Source organism: Glycine max, chromosome 20, assembly GCF_000004515.6.
Source record: "Glycine max cultivar Williams 82 chromosome 20, Glycine_max_v4.0, whole genome shotgun sequence".
NCBI lineage: Eukaryota > Viridiplantae > Streptophyta > Magnoliopsida > Fabales > Fabaceae > Glycine > Glycine max.
In genome coordinates, this window is record NC_038256.2 from 16,473,837 (window position 1) to 16,500,744 (window position 26,908).

Sequence of the window (26,908 nt, forward strand, 5' to 3'; positions counted from 1 at the left end):
TTCTGCGGCTTCCACATAAGGCATGGAGGATGGGCAGCTTACCAAGATATCTTCCTCGCCTGACACGATGACCAAGTGCCCCTCTACTACGAATTTCAGCTTTTGGTGGAGCGTAGAAGGCACGACTCCCACTGAGTGGATCCACGGACGCCCCAACAGGCAGCTGTAGGGGGGGTTAATATCCATTATTTGGAAGGTGACTTGACAGGTGTGAGGGCCTATTTGTACTGGGAGATCGATCTCTCCCCTAACCTCTCGGCGAGTCCCGTCGAAGGCCCGAACCACCATTGAACTTGGTTTTAAGTGGGAAACATTGAATGGTAGCTTCTCCAAAGTGCTCTTAGGCATCACGTTTAAACTGGAACCATTATCGATGAGTACCTTGGCTACGATATGGTCCATACACTTGACTGACACGTGTAAAGCCTTATTATGCCCTCTCCCCTCGGCGGGGATTTCTTCTTCGGCGAAGGCAAGATAGTTGTTGGAACTTAAGTAAAAAGTAAGATAGATTTTTAATTAGGGGAAAAAGTTTCGAATATCTTAATTCAACCCCCCCCTTCTTAAGATATCCGATGAGGCTCGGAGCTCATAAGTAACTCCAGCAGCGAGACCCTAGCCGGGGTTTTGTTGAGCTGTTCGATAACCTTGAATTCGCTCTGCTGAATTATGCGAAGGAACTCGCTGGCTTCCTCTAGCGACACCTCCTTTCTACCATCCTTTTTCTCTGGGGGCCCCTTTGCTGGAATATCTTTATTCGAAGCGTGGGGTGCTTCGCCATCTTGTTCCTCCACCACTTTTCCTTTTCCTTTGACGTCGGCGGGTTGGACTGGTAGGTCCGGAGGTGCGAACACACGACCACTACGGGTCACACCACTCAGCCCCGTGATATTTGTTACTCTAGCTGACAGCGAGCTGACGTCAGTGACTTCTTCCTTCTTCCCTGGAGGTGTATATCTCCACGGGACCGCGTGACTATTTTGGTACGGGAAAGGAACAGGTTTGGCCATTAAGGGGTGCCCGGGCTTTTGCGAGGCTGCGCTTTTAGTGAAGTATATCACCAAGGGTTTGGGCTTCGCAACACCGCTCCCCTCCGTAGATTGCATGCATATATGCTGCTCTTCTTTTCCTTTAATGCCGACTTCTAGTCGACCTTGGTCTATCATCCGCTGTAACAATTCCTCTACTTCCAAACACGTCTCCATGTCATGCATCTCGCCGGAATGTAGCAGACAGGAATCCTCCTTACACCCACTATGGGGAATTACACCTCCCTTTTGTAGGGCCTCAAAGATAAACCTCCTAGGGGTTGCCACATTTCTTAAAGGTTTGGACCTGTGGGGCCTATCGGATTCAACTGCATTAACTGCTCCCCCTCCATGATTGGCGAGCGGGTTGGTCCTCACATTGGGCCGATCCTCTTGGAAAGTCAGCCATCCGGTATCCATTAGATGTTGGACCTTGTATTTAAGGGCCAAGCATTTTTCGACGGAATGCCCCGGGGCACCCCCATGGTACTTGCAAGTTGCGTTAGGGTCATACCACTTCGGGAAAGGGGGTTCGAGGACCCTTCCGGGAGTTACCACGGCCAAATGATTGGCGATGAGGGATGGTAGAAGATCTTCGTACGTCATCGGGAGCGGGGTGAATTCCGGCAATGGCCTCGGAGGGAAGTTCCTTGTCGTGTTGGAATTACCGGCCGGTCGAGCCGTGTTCGGAGTTGGAACTTGGGGAGCTTCCCTCTGGGTGGGTGCCTTAGGCTGCACGGGTGTTGAACTAGAGGCGTTCCCAGCATGAGCCGAGAAGCTTGGGTGATGTTGCGCGTACTGATGGGTACCATGAGGTGTTTGCTGGGGTTTGACCCATGCGGTTGTTGAAGAGACGGCATGGGCATCTCCTTCCTTCCTTTTTGCCCCTGTTGCCCCGATTCTTTTGGCGTTCACGTTTGTGGAGGAAACGTAATCAAACTTTCCTCTCTTCAATCCAACCTCGATTCTTTCCCCGGCAAACACCAGATCCGCAAAGCTGGACGGCATGTAACCCACTAGCTTCTCATAGTAGAACACTGGCAGAGTGTCTACCATCATGGTGATCATCTCTCTCTCAACCATGGGAGGAGCTACTTGTGCCGCCAAATCCCTCCATCGCTGCGCATATTCTTTAAAGGTTTCACCCTCTTTCTTAAACATATTCTGCAGTTGAGTACGGTCAGGAGCCATATCAGAATTGTACTGATACTGCCTTAGGAAGGCGGTAATCAGATCCTTCCAAGTACGGATACGGGAAGCTTCCAAATTAGTGTACCACACTACCGCAGCTCCGGCCAAGCTATCCTGAAAGAAGTGTATCAACAGCTTTTCATCTTTAGAATGAGCGCCCATCTTACGGCAGTACATTTTGAGATGGTTTTTGGGACAAGTCGTCCCTTTATACTTGTCGAAGTCCGGCACTTTGAATTTCGGGGGAATAACAACATCGGGTACTAAGCAAAGATCCGTCATGTCTGCAAACGGATAGTCCCCAAATCCTTCCACAGCCCTCAATCTTTCCTCAAGGAGATCGAGCTTCCTCCTTTCTTCAATTGCCGGGGGCGGCCCTTCCATAGACAAAACTATTGGCGATGCTGCGATGTTGGGTTGGGGCAACGTGCCTGGTGCCGGCCCTTCGGGGATCGGGGGATAAAACTCGACATCCCTCCGAGCATAATCTTGAGGGTCTTTATGGACTTCGTCGGGCTGCTGAGGAGGCTCTTTTTCATGGACGGGAGAAGCAATGTGGCCCGCATCTTCTTGCAAGATGGGTGGTGAATAGTTGGGCGGCAATCCATAAGGGTAAGCCGCTCGGTTGTATCCCAGGTGAGGGCTGCCATCGTGCCCCAGTGTGTCCCTTCCCCGTCCTACTATGTTTGAGGGAGGATGGTGCGTAGTTGCCAAGAGAGTCGGGTCTGCTTCGGCAGCCGAACTGACAGCGGCGGCAGTGGCCGCGTTTTTCTCCATGAGCTGTTTCATACCTAACATGGCCTCCATCATGGAGGCCATTTGTTCTTTCAGAGCCGACATGTCGGCTTTCATCTGTTCCTGCGTCTCCTCTTGATCACCCATCGTTCTAGATTTGGATCTGGTGCGATAGGGATCCCTTGCGGCGCGTTTAGTTATGGTGTTTTTCCCTAAAAAACCAAACGTGAGGAGTGGGTAAAGAAAGAAAATGCATGCTAGAAATGAGATGTAGGAGTGATTTGATTTGCACAAGCTTTTTGGAGTAGAAACATGGGACCAACTCATTTTATTTCAAAAAGGAAGTCATATCTAGTCAAGGTCTGAGAGACCATACAAGTTTCCTAACGATTTCTAATTATGTGGGCCATTAAGTCTATCATATGCTGACAATAGCCGAGAAGCCCATGAATCTCTTCGGGGGCGGAGTAGGTGTCTGCCATCGCCTTGGCCTTGGCTAACAATCGGGGAAGTTCTTGACTCCCGTTCAAGGTAAGGGCAAACCGATCCATCCACATGGTTGCCTCTTGGTGTAAAGAGTCGATCACCCTTCCTCTAGCCTCTTTTTCCGCGTATACTTGGGCATACTCATCCGCGATTCTATGCTCGTGGGCCGTGGCTAGACCTAACTCTTCTTGGTACTTGGCGATGATAGCTAGCATGTTGGTCTCCGTCTCGCATAAACGCTGAGACAAGCTTCTTTTGGACCTTGAACAGGCAACTAACTCCTCTTTCAAAACCATGCTATGTGCTCGCGACTGGTCCCTTTCCTCCCTTCGCAACTTGAGTTCATTATTGCTACCCCATAGGGCTCCGCGAAATTTGTTCCGGCCATACTCTTCCTTGCGAGCCCTCTTGGTCTCTCGTTCAAGGGCTCTTGCGATAATTGCATTCTCTTCCCGTAACCCGGCACACTCCTTCCGAACGTGTGTAGCAGCCAACTTGAACTTCTCCTTGGCGAGTTTTGCCTTTCCTAACTCGCTTTTGAGAGCTTGGACTTCCTCGTCCTCTTCCGGTGCTTCAAAATTCTCTTCGCTGACGACTTTTAACTTGGCGAGCCAATCTAAACCTCGTATGCGAACTTTCAGCCATTCGTGGTACCCACCAATGATGCCATTACGAATGCCTCTAAGCTCTTGATCTTTCCTTAACGGGGTTTCCCATGCCTTATGGATTCTTTGTATAGTCTTGGAATTTTGTGCGCCGAGATCCCTCACAAGGAAAGGAGACATGCTTTCTTCCGTCGGTGCTCCCCTCATGGGGTACCCTAGTTGTCTTATAGCGAGCGTGGGATTGTAATTAATACAACCCCTCGTTCCTACCAGCGGAATGTTTGGGTATCTTCCACATGAGAAAAGGACTCCTTCTTTTCCTTCCTTCCATCGGGGGAACCAACTGATTGTTCTACTTCCTATCCCGGCCAAGAGCTGGCCCCAATCCATTCTCCTCTTTTCAGTACACGAGCGATGGCTCAGGAGCGGACATGGATGTCTTGTGTCTTGTTGGAACAAGTGTGAAACCAACCAAACACAGAGGGCGGGTAAGCAACAGATGATCCGTGCGCTACTCTTCTCGCACCTTCGGTCAAATGTGTCAAGTAGATCTGCCAAGACAGCTACCACCGGACTTTCCTTGCTATGGTGGTAGGCAAGGAAAGCGTCGATTGCTGCTAGGCCTACCAAACCATCCACGTTTGGAAAGAGGACGACCCCAAAAATTAGCAAAGCTAACACATCCATAAACGGGACCCATTCTCCTTGATTGGCCATACCCCTCGCTTTGTCTTCTAGGTACTTCTGTGGTAGGCCCGCTATGCCGTTCCGAGTCTGTTTTATGCGGTCCAAACCTCTTGCGGAATCCTTGACCACAGTTGCAATTCTGCTCAAGGAGGGGAGACATCCGGAGGAAAGATATGGTTTTCTTCCCCCGAGAGGACATCCTAGAATTTCTTCAAATTCTTCAATGGTTGGTACTAATTGGAAGTCTCCGAATGTGAAGCATCTCAAAGGCTGGTCGTAGTATTGGGTGAGTGATGCAATGGCTTCTATGGACACTTCTGCTATGGTCAACTCTAAGATCTTTCCGTAAGTCTTGCGGAAGGCTTGCATTTGGAGGGGTTCCATCAACCGCCCTAATTCCTTGATGCTGGTGGTATCTGGGCTTTTGACCTTGACTTGGTAGAACCTCTTGCCGGTTTGATTTGTTCCCATGCTTACTAAAGTGAGACAAAAGCTGGTGCAAATCAAAACTCCGATATCTCATGGGTGGGATGGATGAATGCATGAAGAAATGCATATGACACAGATGCAATTTAGGAAAGCGGGGGTCCGGGGAATTTGTCCCCTTCTTAGATACGACGTCTAGGGGTAGCGAAATGCCCCAACGCACGTTTTTAAGAAGGCGACACGGACCCTCCGTTGGTTGGTTTACAGCAGGGATCAAGACAGAACCCATATGCAATGCCTATGCAAAAGACACAATGCGGGAATGTGCACAGTATGACAATATTTACCGAACATAAGCAAAAGGGTATATGATACTCATGCATGGCAGTGTGAAAAATGGCACGCAGCGTGTTTGCTTCGTGCCCCTATTTAAGGGACCTATAAGGGAGAGAACTAACAAGGCTTTTAGCAATAATCCCCAAGGTAGTTATATCTCTCTTGATGGTTTCTAGAGGTATCATCCCCTTTGAAGAACATATTGTAGCAGTAAGGACTACTAGCAACAATAGGTTTTCAAAGAGAAAAGCTCTAGATGAGGGTTCACTGTAATCAAGCAAGTCGGAGACCTAGCATGATCACAGATTCACCTCCACTCCTTATGCTCCCATGAACCCGGGTATAGGGCCCTTTTTCACTCACAGTGTGTGCAAATAGTGTTGGTGTTTGTGTGCATCAAATGAATAAATATTTACCTCATGCATACATTCTAAAACACACTAAAAGCAACAGATAGTTTATATACACAAGAACATAAGACAAATAAAGGGAAACCAACAAAGGAGAAAGTCATGATAAAACATTGCACAAGATTAAATGGCCTAACTCTCTAAAAATGGTCCCCAGTGGAGTCGCCAACTGTCGCAACCTACCCTTCGGTGGGAGGGCGACGCGAGACTCGCGGGATGCGTGTTCCACGAAAGGAATACGCGCGGAGTCGCCACCAACGTTTATTTGAGGAAAACGTCGGAAAAACCGGAAAAGACGCGATCTACGAACTTTTAAGTGAAAGGTTCGGGAGTTGTATTTACGCACGGGGAAGGTATTAGCACCCCACACGTCCGTCCCAAGGGACGGCAGGCTTTAATCGAATGTGCAAACATGACTTTGATTTTTATGTTCCCTTTTATGTTCTTATATCCTTTATACCCTTTTTATATTTTCTCTTTTTGTGGTCGACAAGGGTGTTTCCCTTTGCTCCTACGTATTCCTCAATTTGGGATGAGAAAATCAGACCTACGTAGTTCTTTCTTTATCAAATGATTCTTTTTTACTTAAGTGGTGATCATTTTAAGGCGTTGGACCTTTAAAAATGATCCATTTTACTTAGTGAGAAATTGAAATGACAAACTTCAAAAGCCTATTTTTGTGGACGAGCTTGACTAGGCGAGTTGATTTTAGCCTTAGTTTCACTTTAGTTATTAATCAATTCGATTAAGAATGAGAAATCCCAAAGAGAAAACGTCCGATTGATTTTCCGCTTTATTTTACTAAAAGATGTTTTTTGATTATTTATATTATTTTTTTACCCTTTTTTGATTTCCAACGTGGTTACGGCACGACCGAACGGTCGGAATTTATTTTAACCGAAGTTAACGGATAATATAATTCAAACGTTCGGTGGAAATTTATTTTATTTTTAAGTTAAGCGAGAAATGACTTAAGTAAAATGGCTTAAGCACGTCAACAGGGGGTATAAAAAGTAAACAAAACGAGAATAAAAATGCACGAAACACAATGTGGACCACTACGGGTTCATAGAATGAATCGAAAAGCTTGGTTCGAGGTACTTACCCGTTGAAGATCGAAGAACGATGAAGAACGAATGAAGAACGTTGAAGAACGGTTGAAAGCTTTGTGAGATTCCTCACGGAAAACGTTACGGAAACGTTTCGGAAGCGCCTCGGCTTAGATTTTCTTCACGGAAACAATTTTTCCAAGCAAATTCGAAAGAGAGAGAAGTGCCTAAGGGGGGTGGCCCTTTCCTTCTTGCTTTCCTCCCCTATTTATAGCAAAATAGGGGAGGTGGTTGCCGCCCAGCTCGCCCAGGCGAGCAGGGTTGCTTCCTCCAGAAGCAACCGCCTTCTGGAGGAATCTTCTGGAGGGCCCAAATGGGCCTGGGTGCTATTTGCACCCCCATTTTTACTTAGTACACCCCCCTCTGCTATTTTTTGGTGATTCTTTTTTTGTAAAGTTACGGAAACTTACGAATTCCGTAACGATACTTGTTTTCTTTCCGTAATGTTACGGAACCTTGCGGATTACATAATCATCCCCTTTTTGACTTACGGAATGTTACGGAACCTCACTTAATTATGCAACGATGCTTCCATTTGATTTCCGGTGTGTCACGGAAACTTACGGATTGTGCATCAATATTTTTTTGGTTTTTCGGCATGTCCTGGAATTTCACAAATTGCCTAATGATGGGTGCCAAGCACCTCACGAGGACCAAAGAATGGTCGCACGTCATCGAGCAAAGGTCCCCGGACGAAATTAGGGTATGACAACGGCGTTGCCCCAGTTGATGTCCGCACTGAAGTTCGGTAAGCGTGTAACGCGAATGGGAGCATTTCGTGCCAATCTCTGTATGACACAGTCATCTTTTGGATAATCTTTTTGATATTCTTATTGGCCGCTTCCACGGCTCCATTCATCTTTGGCCGGTAGGGTGTGGAATTGTGATGCTGGATTTTAAACACCTCGCACATTTCCCCCATCATCTTGTTATTCAGGTTGGTGCCGTTGTCCGTGATAATCTTCCTTGGCAAACCATATCGGCAGATGATCTATTTCTTAATGAACCTGACCACCACACCCCTCGTGACATTGGTATAGGAGGCCGCCTCGACCCACTTGGTAAAATAATCTATCGCCACAAGGATGAAGTGATGACCATTCGAGGCCTTGGGCTCAATGGCCCCGATGACATCTATTCCCCACATGGAGAAAGGTCAAGGGGCGGACATGACATTCAGAGGATGTGGTGGGGCATTGACATTATCTGCGAACGCTTGACATTTGTGGCATTTCCTCACATGGACATAACAATCACTTTCCATGGTAAGCCAGTAATAACCTGCTCTTAGGATCTTCCTGGCCATAGCATGCCCGTTGGCGTGCGTTCCAAACAAGCCCTCATGGACTTCCTCGATCATGTGATTTTCCTCCCTGGCATCCACACACCGCAGGAGTGTCATGTCATGATTTCTCTTATACAGTATACTTCCACTCATGAAGAAACCGGCTGCCAACCTTCTCAATGTCCTGTTATCATTGTCGGCAATCTCTGGCGGGTATTCTTTGCTTACGACATATCGCTTGATGTCGAAATACCAAGGCTTTCCGTCCCGTTCCTCTTCTACTTGGCAACAATGCGCGGGTTTGCCACGACACCAAAATTCAATGTAGGGTAAATCCCCGTGCGGCGTTAGCTGGAACATAGACGCCAAAGTAGCAAGCGCATCCGCCATTTGATTTTCCTCGTGGGGAACATGATGGAAAGAGATCTCATCAAAGGTTTTAGCCAATTCCTTGATATAGGCTTTGTAGGGTATCAGCTTGGGATCTCTAGTTTCCCATTCCCCTCTCAGCTGATGGATTACCAACGCTGAGTCGCCATACACCTTGAGTAGTTTGACATTGGAGTCAATTGCTACCTGGACGGCCCGGGCACATGCTTCATATTCGGCCATGTTGTTGGTGCAGTCGAATCCTAGCCTGGCTGTAAAAGGTACGCATTGATTGTCCGGAGAGACCAATACTGCCCCAACGCGATGGCCTAGAATGTTTGACTCTCCATCAAACCATACGGTCCATTTGTCCCAATCTTCGTCCAATTTTTCCTCAAACAAGGCCATGATGTCCTCATCCGGGAATTCAGGATGCATGGGCTAGTAGTCGTTAAGAGGCTGTTGAGCCAAATAGTCTGCTAAGGCGCTTCCTTTTATCGCCTTTTGGGTGACGTAGACTATATCAAACTCGGATAGCAGGACTTGCCACTGGGCGAGTCGTCCCGTGAGAGCTGGCTTTTCAAAGATGTACTTAACCGGGTCCATCTTGGATATCAACCAGGTAGTATGGCTAAGCATGTACTGCCTTAGGCGATGGGATGCCCATACTAAAGCACAACACGTTCTTTCGAGCAACGAGTAATTCATTTCACAGGTCGTGAACTTCTTACTTAGGCAGTAAACAGCGCGCTCTTACTTAGGTGTTGCCCCAGCATACACCCCATTGACTCGTCTAAGATTGTCATGTACAAGATGAGAGGCCTTCCAGGTACTGGTGGCATAAGCACGGGAGGATTCATAAGGCACTTTTTGATCCTTCCAAAAGCCTCTTGGCAATCCTCATTCCAGCGATCAGTTTGGTTTTTGCGTAAGAGTTTGAACAACGGCTCACAAATGGCGGTGAGCTGCTGATGTGCCATCATTTTCTTCTATTTTCTAAACCCTTTTTGCACCATTTTAATTATTGATTGGTCTTAATTGTCAATTAATTAGGCAGTTTTATTATTTGGGCTCATTTAGCTAATTTGATGTTTTTAATCTAATTTCAGGAATTAATGAAACATTGGGCTTAATCCGGATTTTGGTTGTGGACTTGAAGAGGGCAAATAAAGCAGCGCTTACCTTAGTTAATTTCTAATTAGGAAATTTCGCAATTTTATTTTATGTTGTTCAGTGTTTATTTCGTTTTGGGCCAGAGTATTGTAATAGGGCCCAGGGACTTTGAGTGACTCTTTTTAAATAGTTGCCTTGGGATTTGTGCAGGGCATTCTATTCTGCTATGCTATTTTCATTATTCAGAGCTTTGGTTTTAGGTTTTCACGTTTTTCTGTTCCCTTGTTACAGTTTTCGTTCTTAATGCAAATTTTCGATTTTTGCTTCTAATTACGAGTTCATTCTTGCTTCTTCTTCTACTTTCATTTATGTTCTTGTTCATTTATGTTTCTGCTTCATGTTTCATTTGCGTTTTCTATTTGAATCCATGGAAGGCTAGAATTTCTGGTGTTGTTTCCTTTTGAGGACGAAGCCCAACTCTCTTTGAGGTTTCGTTTGTAATGTGGTTTCCTGGCAATTCTCCCTTCACCAGTATCCCAATTTCGTGAATATTAATCAGTGCACGCTTCGTGTTCGATTAATTGCCTCTGAGCCTAACTTGCGTTCATGCTTAATGGACGAAGGGCTAATTGGTGTATGTGGTGCCTAATCACGTATTGAAAACCCTAAGTTGATTTTCGCTTAGTAAATTGAAATAGGGTTGGATTAAGTGGTTGACTGTTAGGGACGAATTCTCCATAACCCAGGATAAGAGAGTGGCTTCTGAATCAGAGGAAACAACCCGTTTTTAATATTAGTAGTTTCGTATTCCATTTTATTTGTTCTACTCTTTAATTACCAAATAACCAAACCCCCCCCCCCATCGTTACTGTTACTGCAAGTATATTATGAACATTTGGCTTGTCACTGCTCGTTGGGAAACGACCTAGGATCACTTCCTAGTTACTGCATTTTCATGTTTATTTGATTCGGGTACGGCCTCGATCAAATTTGGCGCCGTTGCCGGGGAGCAGTGTCCAAAGGTTCATAATAGCTAGCTAGTGTTGTGTGTTTAATCCTTTCGTGTTTTATGTTTAATTGTTAGTATTGTGTTACTATGTGTGTTAGTGTTGTTTAGTGTCCTGGTATTTTGTTTAATGTGTGTTCTGTTTCAGTTTTCCCATTAAGCGTTTCCCCTGTTTCAGTCTTGGGTGTTTTGTTGTGAAGATTGTGCTTGAAAACAGAGTAGTAGTAGAAATCAGCTTGCGGAAAAAGAGAGTTGTAGTAGAAATCAATTAGAGACGGATTTTAGCGACCACCCATGCTGAATTATTTGGGATTTTTTTTTTTAGTAGCTAGGGTTGTTATTTTTGGCTGAATTTTTTTGTGGTAACTTCTTTTAATCCATATTTTGTGGGAAAAATAGCTAGAGACTTTAGTTTGGTCAGATTTGAAAGTTTCAAAAAACTAGCAAATTTTGTGTTTGTCAAAACTTCAAACGGCCATAACTTTTGCTCCGGTTATCAGAATCGCAATTATTATATATGCATTTGGGGTAGAAAAAAATTTCCTACGCCGTGGCAGCCGGCCACGGCCGAGGTCTCCACCGTCCAAAAAAAGCGATTCTGTCAAAAGTTTTTTATTTTTCAAGTTTTATTCACTTATTTTTCTTAACCTACCAATTTTAGCTTTCATAGTTAGACTTTGAATTTTTGTCTGAAATTTTTTGTGCTATCTTCTCATCATTTTATAAGGTTGCTCACAAAATTTCAAGTCATTTGGATATCATTTGAGGGTAGCTGTAGTTCAAACCTACACCTTTATTTACATGACAAGGCAACTAGCTGTGTGCATGCTGAATGTAGTGTATGACTAGAGGCAATCCATCTGACTTACAACCCTTTGATCTTGAGATAGATAGGACATTTCATAGATTAGTTAAGCATCATTTTATACCTTTTGATCATTTTGAGCATTCCATAACTAGGGAATCTGTGCATTCTGTTATTGGTGATTTTGAACATCCTGATCTTGAGCATTATAATTTTGAGCATTCTGATTCGGAGCATTCTGATTTTGCACATTCTGAGAACATGGCACAACCTCCACCTCGTGAGAGGACTCTAAGGGAAATGGCTGCACCTGATTTCACCTATGAAAGCTTGTGCATCCAATACCCTGATGAGGATGTCCCATATGTTCTTCAAACTGGACTGATTCATTTGCTTCCAAAGTTTCATGGCCTTGCAGGTGAAGACCCGCACAAACATTTGAAAGAATTTCACATTGTCTGCTCCACCATGAAACCCCCAGATGTCCAAGAGGATCACATATTTCTGAAGGCTTTTCCTCATTCATTAGAGGGAGTGGCAAAGGACTGGTTGTATTACCTTGCTCCAAGGTCCATCACGAGCTGGGATGACCTTAAGAGAGTATTCTTAGAAAAAATTTTCCCTGCTTCCAGGACCACAGCCATCAGGAAGGATATCTCAGGTATTAGACAACTCAGTGGAGAGAGCCTGTATGAGTACTGGGAGAGATTTAAGAAACTATGTGCCAGTTGCCCCCACCATCAGATTTCAGAACAGCTTCTTCTCCAATATTTTTATGAAGGACTCAGTAATATGGAGAGAAGTATGATAGATGCTGCCAGTGGTGGAGCCCTTGGAGACATGACTCCTGCTGAAGCCAGAAATTTAATTGAGAAGATGGCCTCCAACTCCCAGCAGTTTAGCGCCAGAAATGATGCCATAGTCATTAGAGGAGTGCATGAGGTAGCTACAAACCCATCTGCATCATCTGAAACTAAGAAGCTTGAAGGCAAACTGGATGCGTTGGTCAACTTGGTAACCCAGCTGGCCTTGAATCAAAAATTTGTACCTGTCGCAAGGGTTTGTGGTTTGTGCTCCTCTGTTGACCACCATACAGACCTTTGCCCTTCCATGCAGCAACCTGGAGCAATTGAGCAGCCTGAAGCTTATGCTGCAAATATTTACAATAGACCTCCTCAACCTCAGCAGCAAAATCAACCACAGCAGAGCAATTATGACCTTTCCAGCAACAGATACAACCCTGGATGGAGGAATCACCCTAACCTCAGATGGTCCAGCCCTCAGCAACAACAACAGCAGCCTGCTCCTTCCTTCCAAAATGCTGCTGGCCCAAGCAAACCATACATTCCTCCACCAATCTAACAACAGCAACAACCCCAGAAACAGCCAACAGTTGAGGCCCCTCCACAACCTTCCCTCGAAGAACTTGTGAGGCAAATGACTATGCAGAACATGCAGTTTCAGCAAGAGACCAGAGCCTCCATTCAGAGCTTAACCAATCAGATGGGACAATTAGCTACCCAATTGAATCAACAACAGTCCCAGAATTCTGACAAGCTGCCTTCTCAAGCTGTCCAAAATCCCAAAAATGTCAGTGCCATTTCATTGAGGTCGGCAAAGCAGTGTCAAGGACCTCAACCCATAGCACCTTCCTCATCTGCAAATGAACTTGCCAAACTTCACTCTATTGCAGAAAAAGGTGATGACAAAAATCTACCTAACAATTTCTGTGCAGGTGAATCTTCTTCCACAGGTAATGCTGATTTGCAGAAGCAGCACATTCCCCCTCTTCCATTCCCTCCAAGAGCAGTTTCCAACAAAAAAATGGAAGAGGCAGAGAAAGAGATCTTGGAAACGTTTAGAAAAGTAGAGGTAAACATACCTCTGTTGGATGCAATAAAGCAAATTCCAAGATATGCCAAATTCTTGAAGGAGCTGTGCACTAATAAGCGGAAGCTTAAAGGAAGTGAACGAATTAGCATGGGCAGAAATGTCTCCGCATTGATTGGTAAATCTGTTCCTCAAATTCCTGAAAAATGCAAAGATCCAGGTACATTCAGCATACCTTGTATTATAGGGAATAGTAAGTTTGACAATGCCATGCTAGATTTAGGAGCCTCTGTTAGTGTTATGCCTCTGTCGATTTTTAATTCTCTATCTCTAGGTCACTTACAGTCAACTGATGTGGTAATTCATTTAGCTAATAGAAATGTTGCCTATCCTGTTGGTTTCATAGAAGATGTCTTAGTTAGAGTTGGTGAACTGATTTTCCCTGTTGATTTTTATATCTTGAATATGGAAGATGGATTTTCTCAAGGATCAATTCCCATCATTCTAGGCAGACCCTTTATGAAAACTGCTAGAACTAAGATAGATGTTTATGCAGGCACACTGTCCATGGAGTTTGGTGATATAACTGTTCATTTTAATATTCTAGATGCTATGAAATACCCATCTGAAGATCTTTCTGTATTTCGTGCTGAAATAATTGACCATGTTGTTGATGAATACATGACTGATCTTTATTCTAATCTGCATGCCTCTCACTCTTCATGCATTGAGTCTGAAATTGTACTTGATCATATGTCTGAATTTGATGCTGAGAGTGAATCTGAGAGCGATATTGATTGCATGCCTGGTGGTGGTGTTTTACCTCTTGAGATTGATTTTATAGAGTCAGATAGGACTAACCATGTTTCAGGAAGTACACATACCTCTGACTTTCTTTATGAGGTAAAGGCTGAGAAACCATCTCCTTCTACCACTGTCCAGCCGACCACACCAGAATTGAAGCCTCTGCCATCAAATTTAAAATACGCTTACTTGGATGATAGCAAGAGTTTTCCCGTGATTATATCTGCCTCCCTTGCTGATGAGCAAGAGGAGAAGTTGTTGTCAGTTCTCAAGAAGCATAAGAAGGCTATAGGCTGGACCCTGGCGAACATTCCTGGTATTAGCCCATCCACATGTATGCATCGAATAAATTTAGAGGATGGAGCTAAACCAGTAAGACAGCCACAGAGAAGACTCAACTCGGTGATTCTTGATGTAGTGAAGAAGGAGATAACCAAGCTTTTGCAAGCTGGAATCATTTATCCTATCTCCGACAGCCAATGGGTGAGTCCCGTCCAGGTAGTCCCGAAAAAGACTGGCCTCACAGTGATCAGAAATGAGAAGGAGGAGCTGATTCCTACTCGGGTGCAGAACAGTTGGAGAGTCTGCATTGACTATAGGAGGCTGAACCAGGTTACCAAAAAGGACCATTTTCCCCTGCCATTCATTGACCAGATGCTTGAACGCCTGGCAGGTAAATCCACTACTGTTTCCTTGATGGTTTTTCTGGTTATATGCAAATTACTATTGCTCCTGAGGATCAGGAAAAGACCACATTCACCTGCCCCTTTGGCACTTTTGCTTATAGGAGGATGCCTTTCGGCCTGTGCAATGCCCCTGGTACCTTCCAGCGGTGCATGATTAGTATTTTCAGTGATTTTTTAGAAAATTGCATAGAGGTGTTTATGGATGATTTCACTGTATATGGATCCTCTTTTGATGGCTGTTTGAATAGTTTGGAAAAAGTTTTGAATAGATGCATTGAAACTAACCTTGTTCTAAATTTTGAAAAATGTCATTTCATGGTTGAGCAAGGTATAGTTTTAGGCCACATTATTTCCAATAAGGGTATTGAAGTAGATCCTGCAAAAATTTCTGTTATTTCACAATTGCCTTACCCCTCTTGTGTGCGAGAGGTGCGATCTTTTCTTGGTCATGCAGGATTCTACAGGCGCTTTATAAGGGATTTTAGCAAAGTAGCCCTTCCACTGTCCAACTTGTTGCAAAAGGAGGTGGAGTTTGACTTTAATGACAGATGCAAAGAGGCTTTTGATTGCCTCAAAAGAGCGTTAACTACCACCCCCATCATCCAGGCACCCGATTGGACAACCCCTTTTGAGCTTATGTGTGATGCATCAAATTATGCATTGGGGGCTGTCCTTGCTCAGAAAATTGATAAATTGCCTAGGGTGATATATTATGCTTCTAGAACTTTAGATGCTGCCCAAGCAAATTATACTACTACTGAGAAAGAGCTTCTAGCCATAGTTTTTGCTCTTGAAAAATTTCGATCTTATTTGCTTGGTACTCGCATTATTGTTTATACTGACCATGCAGCTCTAAAGTACTTGTTGAAGAAGGCTGATTCTAAGCCTAGGTTGATCCGATGGATGCTCTGGCTCTAAGAGTTTGACTTGGAGATCCGTGATAGGAGCGGAGCACAAAATCTAGTTGCTGATAATTTGAGTCGGATCGAACGTGTCTTTGATGCAGATTCACCTATTCAGGATGATTTCCCGGATGATCATTTGTATATATTGTATAGTATTTCTGACTCTCTTTCTACTCCCTGGTTTGCTAACATTGTCAATTATTTAGTTGCCTCTGTTTTTCCTCCCTTAGCATCTAAGGCCCAAAACGATAAGATTAAAAGTGATGCTAAGCATTTTATTTGGGATGACCCCTACTTGTGGAAATTGTGCAGTGATCGGGTCATTAGACGGTGCATTCCAGATCATGAGACTGACTCAGTCCTGCAGTTCTGTCATTCTTCCGCACCGGGAGGTCATCTGGGTGTTCAAAGGACAGCTCGCAAAGTGCTTGATTGTGGTTTTTATTGGCCCACCATCTTTAAAGATGCGTGGAAGATCTGCAGCACTTGTGAGCAGTGTCAGAGAGCAGGAAATACACTTACATGGCGACAACAAATGCCTCAGCAACCTATGCTATTATGTGAGGTGTTTGATGTCTGGGGTATAGATTTCATGGGTCCTTTTCCTGTCTCTTTTGGTTATGTTTATATTCTCCTTGCAGTTGATTATGTTTCAAAATGGGTGGAAGCCAAGCCCACTAGAACTAATGATGCTAAAGTTGTCGCAGACTTTGTCAGGTCTAATCTGTTTTGCAGGTTTGGAGTACCTAAAGCAATTGTTAGTGATCAAGGAACCCATTTTTGCAACAGGACAATGCATGCCCTGCTTAAAAAGTACGGGGTGGTACACAGGGTATCCACACCATACCACCCCCAGACTAATGGACAGGCAGAAATTTCTAACAGGGAAATCAAGAGAATTCTAGAGAAGATTATGCAGCCAAGCAGGAAAGATTGGAGTACCAGGCTTGATCATGCTCTCTGGGCACATCGGACTGCCTACAAAGCACCCATAGGAATGTCTCCTTATCGGGTTGTCTTTGGAAAGGCATGTCATCTTCCAGTGGAAATTGAGCACAAAGCATACTGGGCAGTGAAGACTTGCAACTTCTCTATGGATCAAGTTGGCGAGGAAAGGAAGTTGCAACTGAGTGAGTTAGATGAAATCCGCCTAGAAGCCTACGAGAATGCCAAGTTCTACAAAGAAAAGACCAAGAAGATCCATGATAGCATGATAGTTAAAAAAGATTTCGTGGTTGGGTAAAAAGTGTTATTGTATAATTCTATGCTTGGACTCATGAGTGGTAAGTTGAGGTCTAAGTGGATTGGTCCTTTTGTTGTTACTAATTTTTTTCCTTATGGTACAGTTGAGATCAAAAGCGACTCCACAAATAAGAGCTTCAAGGTCAACGGAAATCGACTTAAGCCATTCCTCACGAACCCTTCTTTAGTGGACGTAGTGGTGGAAGAGACTTCCTTACTCCACCCTACTCTTCCTCCACCATGACTTAGGGAGTTTTTCTTTTCCTATCTCCTTCTTTGCTTTTATTACACTTGTCCGATTCTCTTTGATGATTTAATTGTTTTTAATCTTTTAATTGTGCTACATTGAGGACAATGTGTTGTTTAAGTATGGGGGGGAGTGTTCTTTGGTTTTGCTAGTTTTGTTGGTTTTGTTAATTTGTTAGTTGTGTTAATTTGTTAATGTTGTTAGTTTCATCGGATTTTCAGTTTAATATTTTGGGTCAATTTCGTGTGCACGTACGACTTTGCATGTTTTTCTTTGAATTATAGGATATGTTCAAGAAATGGGTAATATTTTTGAAAATAAAAGTTCTTGACATTTTGTGACTTGAAATCCTTGATTCTTCTCTACATGTCATGATAGTTTTGAAAGCTCAATTTGAAAGTGATGATTTTACCTTTGTGAGAATTTGAGCCATCCATCATTATAATCATTTGGTGTGTTTTGCCCCATTGATTGATTGCACAATAGCCTTGGCTTGATTCTTGTTGATGCGTCCTAATGCATATTTAGAAATGATTAAGGCAATTTTGTTCTTATAAGCTTCTAGCCAAATAGACTTACCTTGAATTAATTCCTTTGATAACCCTTTTGAGCCTTGTTTCCCTTTCCTTGTTTTGAAGCTCACTACAAGCCTTAAGTGAAAAACCATGATATTACCATATCCTTAAGGAATTTTGGAGCTTTGGAATTGTTTTGGGAATAAGTGTGGGGGGTTTTTGTTTCATTGGACAACTTGTTTTGTTGGCTATGCTTCATGATGTATTTTGGGCCATACTTGATGTACATTGTATATTGGTTAAATGTTGGACATGCTGAATGAAATGTTGCTTCTCAAAGGCTAAAGAGTAAAAAAAAAAAAAAAAAAAAAAAAATCGAAAAAAAGAAAAAGAAAAGCAATAAAGTTGAGTGAATAAGATCTTAAATGGCACAAGAATGATGAAACTCTTGGTTCTACTCTTCATGTTTAATTTTTATCTTTACTTCTTTTTATTTTCTTATTTTTTTTCTTAATATGCACTTATTCCCCTTTGCTCCTCTATTCCTTTGGGATTTAGCCACTTATTCCATATTTCTCCATACCTTGTCCTTGGCCCCAATACAACCTTAAAAGACCTTTTGATCCTCATGTGCTTGTGTTTATGGGTTGATTTTCAATTTTAGAATCTTGCCAATGGCCTTCACCTTTTCGGGGTCTACCTCTATCCCTTTCTGGCTCACGATGAAACCAAGCAATTTCCCTGATTTGACCCCAAAGGTACACTTGGCGGGGTTCAACCTTAATTGATATTTCTTAAGCCTTTCGAACAACTTCCGCAGGTTGACAAGGTGTTCTTCCTCAGATTTAGATTTAGCAATTATGTCGTCCACGTAGACCTCGATTTCTCGATGCATCATATCATGGAACAAGGCCACCATGGCCCGTTGATAAGTTGCCCCGGCATTCTTGAGTCCAAAGGACATCACCTTGTAACAGAACGTTCCCCACAGGGTGACGAAGGTAGTCTTTTCCATATCCTCTGGCACCATCTTTATCTGATTATAACCGGAGAAACCGTCCATGAAGGAAAATAAAGCGAAATTGGCCGTGTTATCCACGAGGATATCGATGTGTGGCAAAGGAAAATTGTCCTTGGGACTGGCCCAATTCAGGTCCCGATAATCCACACACATTCGTACTTTCCCATCTTTCTTAGGGACCAGTACAATGTTAGCAACCCATTCCGGATACCGAGCGACGGCCAGAAAACCAGCGTCAAATTGCTTCTTCACTTCTTCTTTTATCTTCAAGGATGTTTCGGGCTTCATCCTTCTCAGTTTCTGCTTTACCGGGGAACACTCGGGATTTAGAGGTGATCGGTGTTGTACAATGTCAGAACTCAAACCGGGCATATGTTGGTATGACCAAGCAAAGATGTCTTGGTAGTCTTTTAGCAGGATTATTAGTTCTTCACGGATAGGTGCGGTAATACCTGTGCCTATCTTTACTTCCCTTTTTCCACTGCCAATTCCTAAGTCTACTAGTTCTGTTTCTTCTTGATGAGGCTCCATTTCTTGGTCCTCATGGGCGACCATTCTTTCTAATTCTGGGGGAAGTCCCACATCCTCGTTTCCTTCATCTTCCGTTTGATTCATTTCTTGCTCGAAGTCGATAGGCGGGTCCCGGGTATTAGTACCTTCGGGGGACTCGTCATCGGATCTGCCGTTTCAGAAAAAGAAGTAAACATGCAAATGAATGAGAATGGGTAGAGACGTAGGAACAGATGAAGAAAGATCCTTGTATTATAAATTCAAAAACAAAAGACACAAAGCCTTAACAAAAGGAAAAACTCTAAAGCCTAGGCCCAACTATAGAGCTTTTTAAAATCGTAAAGGTTTACATTATGCTCGTTGCGTAAATGCCGGGGCGTTACTCCACTCGCCAATTTCCTAGCTGGAAATCAGGAGGGCATGGTCGTACCAAATCCAATGTACTCGGAACATCATCTTCGTATATCGCGAACACTTGACCTTCGTCTCCCATACCCGCGCTTATAAAGCTTCTACTTATGTGGCAGGGCGGGCTTCCTTCACTTTCTTGTCTCAACCGCGAGCTTTGACCACCGCTCTTTCTTCCCGCGATGCTTCTCTTTATATCCGCCTGAGTGGGTTTATAGCCTAAACTATACTTTCCACGATTTCCTTTGGCATTTATCAAGCTAGTTATGCCGCCATTGTCTTTGCCTAAACCCATTCCGGGTTCGTAACCGTTCCCCAACATAACTCGGGCCATCATTACTGCTGCATCGGACAGGCAAGTTTGCCCAGAGAAAGAGTCCACGGAGGAAATGCTTACCACCTCAAAAGACTGGAAAGCGGTTTCTAATGACTCCTCTGCGGCTTCCACATAAGGCGTAGAGGATGGGCAGCTCACCAAGATGTCTTCCTCGCCTGATACGATGACCAGATGCCCTTCCACTACGAATTTCAACTTTTGGTGGAGTGTTGAGGGAACAACTCCTACTGAGTGGATCCACGGGCGCCCCAACAGACAGCTGTAGGGGGGGTTAATATCCATTATTTGGAAGGTAACTTGGCAGGTGTGAGGGCCTATCTGTACTGGGAGATCGATCTCTCCCCTAACCTCTCGGCGAGTGCCGTCGAAGGCACGAACCACCATTGAACTCGGCTTTAAGTGGGAAGCATTGAATGGTAATTTCTCCAAAGTGCTCTTAGGCATCACGTTTAAACTGGAACCATTATCGATGAGCACTTTGGCTACGATATGGTCCATACACTTGACTGATACGTGCAAAGCCTTATTATGCCCTCTCCCCTCGGCGGGGATTTCTTCTTCGGCGAAGGCGAGATAGTTGTTGGCAGTGATATTATTGACCAGCCCTCCGAAACCTTCTATCGAGATATCTTGGGCCACGTGGGCCTCGTTCAAAACCTTCACTAGCAGAGCCCGATGAGGCTCGGAGCTCATGAGTAACTCCAACAGCGAGACCCTGGCCGGGGTTTTGTTGAGCTATTCGATAACCTTGAATTCGCTCTGCTGGATAATACGGAGGAACTCGCTGACTTCCTCTAGCGACACCTCCTTTTTACCATCCTTTTTCTCTGGAAGGCCTTTTTCCGGAATATCTTTATTCGAAGCGTGGGGTGCTTCGCCACCTTGTTCCTCCCCCACTTTTCCTTTTCCTTTGACGTCCACGGGTTGGACTGGTAGGTCCGGAGGCGCGAACACACGACCGCTACGGGTCACACCACTCAGCCCCGTGATATTTGTCCCCTTAGCCGACAACGAGCTGACGTCGGTGGCTTCTTCTTCCTCCCCCCTCGGAGGTGCATATCTCCATGGGACTGCGTGGCTATTTTGGTACGAGAAAGGAACAGGTTTAGCTGCTAAGGGGTGTCCAGGCTTTTGCGAAGCTGTGCCCTTAGTGAAGTATATCACCAAGGGTTTGGGCTTCGCAATACTGCTCCCATCCGTGGACTGCATGCATATATGCTGCTCTTCTTTTCCTTCATTGCCAACTTCCAGTTGACCTTGATCTATCATCCGCTGTAACAATTCCTCTACTCCCAAACACGTTTCCATGTCATGCGGCTCACCGGAATGCAGCAAACAGGAATCCTCCTTACACCCACCATGGGGAATCACACCTCCCTTTTGCAGGGCCTCAAAGATAAACCTCCTAGGGGTTGCCACATCCCTTAAAGGTTTAGACTTGCGCGGCCTATCGGACTCAACGGCGTTAATTGCTCCCCCTCCATGATTGGCGAGCGGGTTGGTTCTCACATTGGGCCGATCCTCTTGGAAGGTCAGCCATCCAGCATCCATTAAATGTTGGACGTAATTGAACTTTCCTCTTTTCAACCCTACCTCGATTCTTTCCCCGGCGAACACTAGGTCCGCGAAGCTGGACGACATGTAACCTACTAGCTTCTCATAGTAGAACACTGGCAGAGTGTCTACCATCATGGTGATCATCTCTCTCTCAACCATGGGAGGAGCTACTTGTGCCGCCAGGTCTCTCCACCGCTGTGCATATTCTTTAAAGGTTTCACCCTCTTTCTTGAACATATTCTGCAGCTGAGTGCGATCGGGAGCCATATCGGAATTGTACTGATATTGCCTTAGGAAGGCAGTAATCAGATCCTTCCAAGTACAAATACGGGAAGCTTCCAAATTAGTGTACCAAACTACTGCGGCTCCGGCCAAACTATCTTGAAAGAAGTGTATTAATAGCTTCTCATCCTTAGAGTGTGCGCCCATCTTGCGACAGTACATCTTGAGATGATTTTTGGGACAAGTCGTCCCTTTATACTTGTCGAAGTCAGGCACTTTGAACTTCGGGGGGATAACAACGTCGGGTACTAAGCAAAGATCCGTCATGTCTGCGAAGGGATAGTCCCCAAATCCTTCCACGGCTCTCAATCTTTCCTCGAGGAGATCGAGCTTCCTCCTTTCTTCAGTTGCCGGGGGCGGTCCTTCCGTGGACAAAACCATTGGTTGTGTCGTGATGTTGGGTTGAGGCAACGTGCTGGGTGCCGGTCCTTCGGGGATCAGGGGATAGAACTCGACATCCCTTCGAGCATAGTCTTGAGGGTCTTTGTGGGCCTCGTCGGGCTGTTGAGGAGGCTCTCTTTCAAGGACGGGAGAAGCAATATGGCCCGCATCGTCTTGCTAGACGGGTGGTGAGTAGTTGGGCGGCAATCCATAAGGGTAAGCCGCTCGGTTGTATCCCAGGTGAGGGCTGCCCTCATGCCCCAGTGTGTCCCTTCCCCGTCCTACTATGTTTGAGGGAGGATGGTGCGCAGTTGCCAAGAGAGTTGGGTCTGCTTCGGCAGCCGAACTGACAGCGGCAGCGGTAGTCGCGTTTTTCTCCATGAGCTGCCTCATTCCTATCATGGCCTCCATCATGGAGGCCATCTGTTCTTTCAGAGCCGACATGTCGGCTTTCATCTGTTCCTGTGTCTCCTCTTGATCACCCATCGTTCTAGATTTGGATCTGGTGCGATAGGGATGCCTTGTGGCGCGTTTAGTTATGGTGTTTTCCCCAAAAAAAAACCAAACGTGAGGAGTGGGTAAAGAAAGAAAGAATGCATGCTAGAGATAAAATGCAGGAGTGATTTTGATTCGCACAAGCTTTTTGAAGTAGAAACATGGGACCAACTCATTTTATTTCAAAAAAAGGTTGTATCTAGTCAAGGTCTGAGAGACCATACAAGTTTCCTAGCGATTTCTAATTATGTGGGCCATTAAGTCTATCATATGCTGACAATAGCCGAGAAGCCCATGAATCTCTTCGGGGGCGGAGTAGGTGTCCGCCATCGGCTTGGCCTTGGCTAACAAGCGGGGAAGTTCTTGACTCCCGTTCAAGGTAAGAGCAAACCGATCCATCCACATGGTTGCCTCTTGGTGTAAAAAGTCGATCACCCTTCCTCTAGCCTCTTTTTCCGCGTATACTTGGGCATACTCGTCCGCGATCCTATGCTCGTGAGCCATGGCTAGACCTAACTCTTCTTGGTACTTGGCAATGATAGCTAGCATGCTGGTCTCCGTCTCGCATAAACGCTGAGACAAGCTCCTTTTGGACCTTGAACAGGCAACTAACTCCTCTTTCAAAACCATGCTATGTGCTCGCCACTGGTCCCTCTCTTCCCTTCGCAGCTTGAGTTCATTGTTGCTACCCCACAGAGCTCTGCGAAATTTGTTCCGGCCATACTCTTCCTTGCGAGCCCTCTTGGTCTCTTGTTCAAGGGCTCGTGCGGTAGTTGCATTCTCTTCCCGTAATCCGGCACACTCCTTCCGGATGTGTGTAGCGGCCAACTTGAACTTCTCCTTGGCAAGTTTCGCCTTTTCTAACTTGCTTTTGAGAGCTTGGACTTCTTCGTCCTCTTCCGGTGCTTCAAAACTCTCTTCGCTGACGACTTTTAACTTGGCGAGCCAATCTAAACCTCGTATATGAACTTTCAGCCATTCATGGTAACCACCAATGGTGCCATTACAAATGCCCCTAAGTTCTTGATCTTTCCTTAACGGGGTTTCCCATGCCTTATGGATTCTTTGTATAGCCTTGCAATTTTGTGCGCCGAAATCCCTCACAAGGAAAGGAGACATGCTTTCTTCCATCGGTGCTCCCCTCATGGGGTACCCTAGTTGTCTTATAGCAAGCGCGGGATTGTAGTTAATACAACCCCTCGTTCCTATCAGCGGAATGTTTGGGTACCCTCCACATGAGAAAAGGACTTCCTCCTTTTCTTCCTTCCATCGGGGGAACCAATTGATTGTTCTACCTCCTATCCCGGCCAAAAGCAGGTCCCAATCTATTCTCCTCTTTTCAGTACACGAGCGATGGCTCAGGAGCGGACATGGATGCCTTGTGTCTTGCTGGAACAAGTGTGAAACCAACAAAACACAGAGGGCGGGCAAGCAACAGATGATCCGTGCGCTACTCTTTTCGCACCTTCGGTCAAATGTGTCAAATAAATCTGCCAGGACAGCTACCACCGGACTTTCCTTGCTATGGTGGTATGCAAGGAAAGCGTCGATTGCTGCTAGGTCCACCAAACCATCCACGTTTGGAAAGAGGACGACCCCAAAAATTAGCAAAGCTAACACATCCATAAACGGGACCCAATCTCCTTGATTGGCCATACCCCTCGCCTTGTCTTCTAGGTACCTCCGTGGTAGGCCCGCTATGCCGTTCCGAGTCTGTTTTATGCGGTCCAAACCTCTTGCTGAATCCTTGACCACAGTTGCAATTCTGCTCAAAGAGGGGAGACACCCGGAGGAAAGATATGGTTTTCTTCCCCCGAGAGGACATCCTAGAATTTCCTCAAATTCTTCAATGGTTGGTACTAATTGGAAATCTCCGAACGTGAAGCATCTCAACGGCTGGTCGTAGTATTGGGTGAGCGATGCAATGGCTTCTATGGATACCTCTGCTATGGTCAACTCTAAGATCTTTCCGTAAATCTTGCGGAAAGCTTGCATTTGGAGAGGTTCCATCAACCGCCCTAATTCCTTGATGCTGGTGGTATCTAGGCTTTTAACCTTGACTTGGTAAAACCTCTTGCCGGTTTGATTTGTCCCCATGCTTACTAAAGTGAGACAAAAAGCTGGTGCAAATCAAAACTCCGATATCTCATGGATGGAATGGATGAATGTATGAAGGAATGCATATGACACAGATGCAACTTAGGAATGCGGGGGCCCGAGGAATTGTCTCCTTCTTAGATACAACGTCAAGGGGTAGCAAAGTGCCCCAACGTATGTATTTAAAACGGTGACCCGGACCCTCCATTGATTTGTCTATAGAGGGGATCAAGACAGAACCCCTATGCATATGCAAAAGGCGCAATAGCATGACAATATCCACTGACATAAGCAAAAGGGTACATGATATTTATGCATGGCAGTGTGAAAAATGGCACGCAGCGTGTTTGCTCCGTGCCCCTATTTAAGGGACCTATAAGGGAGAGAACTAACTAGGCATTTAGTGATAACCCCCAAGGTAGTCATATCTCTTTTGATAGTTTCTAGAGGTATCATTTTCTTCGAAGAACATATTGCAGCAGTAGGGACTACTAGCAACAATAAGTTTTCAAAGAGAAAAGCTCTAGATGAGGGTTCACTGTAATCAAGCAAGTCGGAGACCTAGCATGATCACAGATTCACCTCTACTCCTTATGTTCCCATGAACCCGGGTATAGGGCCCTTTTTCACTCACAGTGTGTGCAAATAGTGTTGGTGTTTGTGTGCATCAAATGAATAAATATTTACTTCATGCATACATTTTAAAACGCACTAAAAGCAACAAAGAGTTTATATACACAAGAACATAATGAAGGGAAACCAACAAAGGGGTAAGTCACGGTAAAACATTGCACAAGATTAAATGGCCTAACTCTCTAAAAACGGTCCCCAGTGGAGTCGCCAACTGTCGCAACCTACCCTTCGGCGGGATGCGTGTTCCACGAAAGGAATACGCGCAGAGTCGCCACCAACGTTTATTTGAGGAAAACGTCAGAAAAACCGGAAAAGACGCGATCTACGAACTTTTAAGTGAAAAGGTTCGGGAGTTGTATTTACGCACGGGGAAGGTATTAGCATCCCACACGTCCGTCCCAAGGGACGGCAGCCTTTAATCGAATGTGCAAACATGACTTTGATTTTTTATGTTCCCTTTTTTATGTCTTTATATCCTTTATACCCTTTTTATATTTTTCTCTTTTTGTGGTCGACAAGGGTGTTTCCCTTTGCTCCTACGTATTCCTCAATTGCGGTGAGGAAATCAGACCTACGTAGTTCTTTTTTATCAAGTGATTCTTTTTTACTTAAAAGGTGATCATTTTAAGGCGTTGGACCTTGAAAATGATCCATTTTACTTAGTAAGAATTTGAAAATGACAAACTTCAAAAACCTATTTTTATGGACGAGCTTGACTAGGCGAGTTGATTTTAACCTTAGTTTCACTTTAGTTATTAGTCAATTCGATTAAGAATGAGAAATCCCAAAGAGAAAAACGTCCGATTGATTTTCCACTTTATTTTACTAAAAGGTGTTTTTTTTATTATTATATTATTATTTTACCTCTTTTTTTATTTCCAACGTGGTTACGGCACGACCGAACGGTCGGAATTGATTTTAACCGAAGTTAACGGATAATACAATTCAAACGATCGGTGGAAATTTATTTTATTTTTAGTTTAAGCGAGAAATGACTTAAATAAAATGGCTTAAGCACGTCAAAAGGAGGTATAAAAAGTAAATGAAACGAGAATAAAAATACACGAAACACAATGTGGACCACCACGGGTGCATAGAATGAATCGAAAAGCTTGGTTCGAGGTACTTACCCGTTGAAGATCGAAGAACGATGAAGAACGAATGAAGAACGAATGAAGAACGTCGAAGAATGGTCAAAACCTTTGCGAAATTCCTCACGGAAACGTTTCGGAAGCGCCTCGGCTTAGATTTTCTTCACGGAAACAATTTTTCCAAGCAAATTCGAAAGAGAGAGAAGTGCCTAAGGGGCTGAACCCCTTTCTTCTTCACTTCCTCCCCTATTTATAGCAAAATAGGGGAGATGCTTG

The 26,908-nt window shown here is 44.7% G+C and overlaps 1 non-coding gene across 1 annotated transcript; it reads right to left on the bottom strand.

The window, feature by feature from the left end:
* Positions 1-12,230: 12,230 nt before the first annotated feature.
* Positions 12,231-12,337, bottom strand: LOC113000889 (small nucleolar RNA R71). Its single transcript, XR_003266209.1, has one exon. It is a non-coding gene; the product is annotated as a small nucleolar RNA R71 (small nucleolar RNA).
* Between the last annotated feature and the right edge of the window lie 14,571 nt (positions 12,338-26,908).